At 37.1% G+C, this 7968-nt stretch overlaps 1 non-coding gene across 1 annotated transcript; it reads right to left on the bottom strand.

Moving 5' to 3' along the window:
• Positions 1-6837: 6837 nt before the first annotated feature.
• Positions 6838-6944, bottom strand: LOC141610367 (small nucleolar RNA R71). The gene has a single exon (XR_012528273.1). It is a non-coding gene; the product is annotated as a small nucleolar RNA R71 (small nucleolar RNA).
• Positions 6945-7968: the final 1024 nt, after the last annotated feature.

A 7968-nucleotide genomic window follows, 5' to 3' on the forward strand; every position in this document is an offset into this window, starting at 1 on the left:
TACAAACTTAATCCTTTATCAAAATAGACAAGATACACCATATCTTTTATTTTCCAAATCACATACAAACTCTCCTATATTGCTCTCCATATCTCACGCCTCATATTTCCTACACATAATTCAATTCCTAAAATTTGTCTTACTTTCCAAATTTTATCTTTTACCATATAAATTTGATCACCTAACAACTCCTATGACTACTTTAATACTTGTCACTATTTGACACTTACCAAAATTAATCACTTCCTATTTACCATAAACTAGGATGCCACTTGCCTTATATCACTTAACCCTAGTCCTAGCCCTAAAATTACCTTTCCCCTTTGCCGTGTAAACCATACAACACCCCACTTGCATACTTTTTCTCTTCTAAAAAAATTACCACAATCTCATCATCACCTTCTTCACACAACCATCAACATCACCATGAATTCACATCATGCAAAAACCCGATCATCAACCCGCCATCAACAAAGCCGCAACTTTAACAAACCATCATCACCACTACCATCTCATGATCTTAATTCTTCTAGCTTTGCTTCACCTCAACCAAACTTATCTACACCCCTGTTTCACGGTCGGGATGACACGGTGTCCGAGGGAAAAAGATGCCTTTTTAAAGGGAAGAATAAGGTAGTTGTTGATGAGGGTGACGATATTGAGATACCCGAGGTTATTGTAAGAAATGGTGTTGCACGAACTTTACTCCGAGATGTTTCGAAAGCCGCAACAAAAGAAGGGTTCGAGTCCGGTTGACTCATGACGAAAGCATCCTTGTTTCTTGTGTCTTGAAGTATTCTATACATGGAGGAAGGTATTATCCCAAATCTTGGTTGGTTAATGTTTCCGCCCTTAAGTTTTTTATTGATTTTTTTGATTTTCAAGGGTGGAGTCACATTAGTCAATTTTCGGGTCCAATTTATCCGCTTGAAGTTGTTCAATTCTGTGCTAGTGTGTCGATTAAGAAAGGGGTCTTGCATGCATTGGTTAATGGTGTTGAGGTGACGGTTTCTGCTTCGGATTTATGCTATGCTTTTTCGGTTCCCGATGACGGAATTGAAATTAATCCGAGTCTTGAATGGTCCAATGTTGTTAGTGACAAGGAGTTGTTGGTTAAGAAGTATTTTGAGGATGTTGGGACGGATGGTGGGAACATTGTTGTTGGTCCTCTCTTGGCGAAAATTAAGTTCCTCTTAAACTCTCTTTGGAACACGGTTGTGCCGAGGAGAGGAGGACGAGACAAGGTTTCACGTTATGAGGCTATTATTATTTACTCATGGTTGGAAGGACAAAAGGTGAATTTAGCGAGTCTTGTTTTACATCGTATAGTCCAAACGAGTCTCACGGTTACCAAGGAGAAACTTAGTACAACAATCGACCTTCCATATGGGATGTGGGTGTCTCGATTGTTAGAAGTGAAACGAGTGGTGGGACGGGATAGCTATGGTGTAAGTGCAAAGGATTGTATGTGTGATCGCTTGATTAAGCTTATGGGTCTTGTAGTTGATGGACCCGAGTTATTACTTGTCGAGGATGTTGAGAAGATTCCGAGTGATTCGGGTTTGGGGCCAATGGAGACAAAATAGGAAAGTTTTATGACTACTTTAATGGAGAAGTTTAAGGATCAATCCACCAACTTGGCTATGGTTTTATCACAAGGTGGACCATCACGGTCTTTGGAGTCGGGTTTGGATGCTTCTCGGGTTTATTCTTGGATGGATGAGGTGGATAAGAGGCTAATGGGTTTTGAGAGGGAATTGAAGGCCATCCGTGGGGAAGTGTTCCCACATGGAGATCGTCTTACCTTTCTCACTAGTCAAGGCGGTGCTTTGGTTATGCATGAAAAAGCTATGGCAAACGATCAATCACGAACTTTGGAGGCGACTAAAGCTTTGTCCTTGAAGATACTCAACTTTGAACGAAGTATTCAAAGTCTTTCTCAGCTTGTGAGAAGCTCCTTCGATCGTCTCGATGCCTTGGAACATCGTACCCGCCCTGACTAAGTGAACCCATACAAAACCCGAAACATTTGACTTTGTCTCACCTTGCCTTATCTAGCACTTTCTCTTTTTAGTATCTTTTCTTTATCTTGATGGTGTATTTTGCAAACTTAAATTCGGCCCATTTTGGCATATACTTGTGGATTATGGCCCAAGTATTTCTCTAAACATATGTTTATTCGGCCCTTAGGTATCGAACATGTTTTCTTAAGTTTGTATGATAATTAATCCTCTAGATGCTTATAGTTATGCGTGCTAATATTATGTTCTATGACATTTTATCTCTTGTCTCGTCTTATATTATTCTAGTCATTTCAGTTTTGTTCTTAACTTTTCGATGATGTCAAGAGGGGGAAAGAACGTCTATGGTAAGCATCTACCTAAGCTTGCTCCTTGTCAAGACCAATTGTCTCTTAAAGTCCTTAAAGTTTCGATTTTATGTTAATCGTCTTGATCTTGCGTTGATCTTTATTATTAAGATGACGGTATTATATTGAGGGGGAACTCTTTACTTAGTCACAAAATTAGGAGGCTTGCCATCATCAAAAAGAGGGAATTTGTTGAACCATATAGTATATATGTTTATGTTTTGATGATGTCAAGGTGCTTTATAATTTATATACTTGTTGCGCTTAATCATTTGTCTAAGTCATGTAGATTCGATTTATTTAATACAAGCAACAAAGGAAGTTGTGACGGAAGTATACAAGAGTCAAGCCTCAATTCAAGATCAAACGATGTGAAGATTCATTCAAGATTTATGTGAAGACGAAATCCGTCTAAAGATTAATCAAGCTTGGATGATGACGTAACCTATACTCGAAGATCTCCCTGAAGATTAGAATAGTATAGGTGATTATCTCGTAATGATAACCAAGAATGAGTTTCTTGAATTAGTAAAGTTATAGCTTTGCAGCTATAACATTACTAGTAAAAGAGCTCAATGTTATAGCTCTCTTACTGTAACATTGAGATTCTGAGTTTACTATACACGACATATAATGTTTTAAAATTGTTTTTAAAATTGTTTAAAGTTTATTTTAAATGTTTTGATAAAAGTATTTACTTGATAAAGCCCGGTTTAGTGCGGAGTTCGGTTCCTTGTTGAAGGTTGACTAGTAGTCGTTTTGGGTCAACATATGAGTTGGACCATGCTACTAATTAGGGTTTCAACAAAGCCTCTCTTAAAACCTAAATTTTAACCCATATATTGAGCTAGGGTTTGCACGAGTCACGAGGCATATGAGCCGTGACATCTCGTGTAGACTAAGATATATTTGGTAAAGATTCTATATCCTTACATATCTTATATATCTTACTTAATATATTTATTTATGATAAAAGATATTCTTGTTTTAGAAAATTTTATCATATCTTAGAACTTATAGTAAAGATAATAATTGAATAGATTATATTCTATCTTTTGGAATATTCTTTATTATCTTTTAGGCTTTTAGGAAAGAAATAATAGAAGATATGATTTGTTAATATATCTCCTATTTTCGGCTATTAGGGTTTCTAGAAACCGAGTTGCCTTATTCTTTCCTTCCTATAAATACTTTGCTCTTTGCAACATTTAAGGCAGAGACCTTAAGCATAAAAATTGATCTTATTTTCACAAAGCAAAATCGTGTGTTTCAAAGCAGAAAACCGTTTTGTTATTTTTGAAAGGTCGTGTGTTTTTAAACTCGTATATTCATTTGTTAAGTTATCGTTATAAGATAATAGTGCTTATTTGATTTCTTACTTGTTCATTAACGTGAACCTTTGCAAGAATCATTAGTGCTTTCTTATTAGCGTAAGTTAGTCACTCGAGTATTTAACGGTACTCATTGAGTTACAACTAGAGTTAGTTGTACAAGTTGGGTTAGTAAATTTGTAATCCGTAGAAAGGTACTAAATTTATTAATCGAGAATAGTGGACGTAGGTTTCGACTTGTGAAACTGAACCACTTCAGAAACCGTGTGTCTCCTCTCTTTCGTTCGTTTGTTTATTTTGTTTTACATTCATTAGTTGATTAGTTAAAGTTTAATCAATAAACTTTAAATAATCAATTATATTCATACAATCGAAAAAGCTTTCAAAAGTTTTAAATCCTCAATTCACCCCCCTCTTGAGTATTTCGGATCGATAGACTCTTCAATGTTACACCATGGCAAACGTTGAAAATCAACGTTTACACCATGGTGAACGTTGAGTCTCTTCGTTTAATCCATGGTCAAATGTTGAATCTCCTTATTTGGTCCATGGTCGATTGTTGAATCTCAACATTTCGTCCATGGTTCATTCATTTTTTAAAAAAAACCAGATTTAATGTGTTTATTTGCCGATTTTTTAAATTATTTATGTTTTCTAGACGATGAGGGTATTTGATGTGACCATTATTTGAGCATATTTAGCCCCCGAATTAGCCTTGTTCCCATGCTTTTTAGTGCATATTTATGTCATTTATTATCTTTAGTCCTTTGTTTTGCATATTCTTTGAGGTTTTGTTCCCTTGGTAGGAAAGGAGTGCAAACCTTGCATTTTCATGGCAAAATAGAGCTAAATTGATTGAATTGAATGACCAAGCATCAAAGAGAAGACAAGACTAGAAGGCCTTTGTACATATATAGTAGATGGGCAATGATGAGGAAAGATCCTTGCATCTCCGACAAGATCCCCGAGGATTGTTGGAAGAAGGAGGAAGAAAAGAAGAAAAGAAGAAAAGAAGGAAACTGACCCAGAATCCGAGAGGCTTGACCCTCGGGACGCTCGTCCAAGAAGGCCAGAATCCGAGCGTCCGGCCAAGGAATCCGCTCGTCCAGCAGCCAGGCAATCCGCTCGTCCCGTTGCCTTGGACGCTCGGATTGTGTTACAGCAACTTTTTGTTTTCTTCTTGTTCTATGAAGGATGCGCATATTTCGGAATGACCGGCAAAAAGGAGACCGGCATCTCTTTTGAGAGGAGCGATTCCTCAAGGACTTAATCGTCATTTAAGCCCTTAGTAAACCCTAATTTGTGTACCTAATCCCCACTATAAATACCCCATTAGTCTAAATTAGATAATCATATTCTTCTTATCAATCTCTAGTGTAGTTTATATCATTCTAATCTCTTCTTAATCTTGTAATCAACTTTTAATCAAGTCTTAATACAAATCTCATTTCCTTAATCTCTCTTGTGTTCATCTTTTATTTTGGGTAATTGAAGATTATTTGGGTTATTATTGGGAGATTGACAACCTTCCAATCAATCATCAAGTACTTCTGTTATTCTTTGCTTTATTATTGGAATCATTAGTAGGTATAATTCTCTTAATCCCTTTTTAATTATTGTTAATCATCTTCATTTATTCATCATGTCTTGCTTTGTTAATGTGATTGACAACCTTGTTAACATGCTAAACTTGATAATGAGTGAATAGTTTCCTTAACTAGGGTTAATGGGTAATTAGGGGAAATCAACATGGGGAATGATTTATGCTTAATTTAATATGTTTTCATAATTTATTTGCTTGCTTGTTGTGATCTCAACTTATGCACATGTTATGTTTGATGAAATGCGAGCCTATGAATCCTTGCATTTTTTACCTATCACTTGCCTTTTCAATGAGACTTGTAAGACATAAACCAACTCGAGTCTCATTAGAACATGTATATAGTTAAGTAGGGAGGATTAAGTCGACTTGTAGGTGTTGTACAATCTAATCGATTCGGCTCCGGGACCCAAACCTTCCTAGGATAGTAAGATATAAACCAACTCGATCCATCACAACAATAATTGCTTGCTTATAATTTGAGAATATGTTTGTATGATCAATTCCCATGAATCCCCTATGACCTCATGACACCCTAGTGCCTTTTATAAATTGTTTACACCCCTTTTTAATCATCTTGCTTGTTTACTTTTATTGCTATTTAGTTTAGTGATCTTCTACTTCAAACCCCAAATTGTGACACCTCTAGACACCGCTACTTACAATTGAAAATCTTACTTCAATACCCGCCCCTTGGGATCCGACCTTTACTTACCTCTTTACTAATAGTAGAGTTGTTTGTGGAGATATAAATATTGTTTTGGTCTAGGTGCTCCTAACGACTAGTAACCGAAATTAAGCTCCAAGTGAGTCCGACCAAAAATGGCGCCGTTGCCGGGGACGATGTTAACTTGATTTAGATTTTATTAAATTGTTATTAGTTGTGTCTTTCTTTGCCTTGAGGAAGTAAAACCTCTCAAGGTTTGTTCTAATTATTTTCAAGTTGTTTGATATTTTGCATGTCTAGAAGATCACAAGGTAACTTGTTACCTATTGATCACGAAACTGAAAGAACTTTCACAAACAATAGAAGACTTGCTAGAGGTACTTTGAGAGGTATTGGTGAGGTTGTAGATATTCAACCAAACACTATTGAGTTCGTCAACCCTTTTGCAAGAGAAGGTGAGAAGAACCCAACACAAAATCCAACACAAAATCAACCCACAATGCCTAAATTTTCATCACATTTCGTACCAACCGAGGAGAACCTACCCAATGGTACTCCCACACCACAACACTTAACCGGAAACTTCATTGCTAAATCCGCATTTATCCAATTAGTCGAAAGAAGCCAATTTGGGGGGATGCCTAGTGAAGACCCTCATTCTCACATGGAGACTTTTTGTGACTATTGTGATGCGATTTCAGAAACCGGTGTAACTCAAGACCAAATTCGATGGGTCTTATTCCCTTTTTCTCTAATTGGCACCGCAAAACAATGGTTGAAGAGCCTTGATAAGGATACTCTCGGAATTGACTCTTGGAAGAAATTGGCTCTAGCTTTCTACAAAAAGTTCTACCCACCGGAAAAGACTAACATGCTAAGAGCTCAAATTACGGGTTTTAAGCAAAGAGATGAAGAATCTTTGTATGAAGCTTGGGAGCGGTTCAAGGGAATTTGTCGCTCATGTCCTCATCATGGACTTAGCGAGTGGTTCTTGGTTCAAAAATTTTGGAATGGTCTTTATGAAGACTCAAGAAACATTCTCAACATGGGATCAAATGGTATGTTCACCGAAGTTGACGATAATCAAACTTGGAACAAGATTGAGAAAATGGCAGTCCATAATTCACAATATAGTAGACCTCGCAAGGCTACTAGAGGAGGAAACTCTATTACTCAATTGGGTGCTCAACTTAGTCCTCACATTGATACCATCAATTTGAAGTTCGAAAAAGCTATGGCTAGACTTGAAGAAGCCTCAAAATCACCAAAGCATCATGTTAATGCCATGACGGCATCTTCATCAATCCCAAGTGGGATATGTGAGAATTGTGGAACTTTGGGACATGACCAAAGTGAATGTAGGGGAACAAATGAACAAGTGAATACTTTTCAAGCATACAAGAGTGGTACCCCTTATTCTAATTATTACAATGAAAACACCAAATTCCACCCAAATCTCTCATACAAAAGCCAAAATTTTCAAAACCCTCAACCAACATACACCCCACCTCCCATGAGAAACCAAAATCAAAGACCCTTTTACAACCAAAACCAAGGTTACGAAAACCAAACTCCATACAATCAACAAAATGACCAAGGTTTTGATGTTCAAAAAGCGGTCCTCCAAATGCAAAAGAATCAACAAGAGTTTTTCACTCAAATGCAAAAGGATAGTCAAGCAAAGGACATCACCATCAACAACATCCTAGCCCACACCAAAATGTTAGAAACCCAATTGACTCAACTAGCATCTTCAAGTTCTCAAAGACAAAAGGGGCAATTACCACCTCAAAGTAATCCCCCAAGACATGAAACGGTTAGTGCCATCCACTTGAGGAGTGGTACGAGATATGAAGGACCGAAGAAACAAGTTGATGATGAAGTTGTTAAAGCTAGTGACAAAGAAGAGGTTGTGAAAAACTCCAAGGATGGAGAACCAACAAAAGAAGAAGTGTTGAGTTTATGGATTCGAGTACCTAAGAGGGGGAGGGGGTGAATTAGG

The sequence above is a fragment of the Silene latifolia genome, chromosome 10, assembly GCF_048544455.1.
Source record: "Silene latifolia isolate original U9 population chromosome 10, ASM4854445v1, whole genome shotgun sequence".
Lineage (NCBI taxonomy): Eukaryota > Viridiplantae > Streptophyta > Magnoliopsida > Caryophyllales > Caryophyllaceae > Silene > Silene latifolia.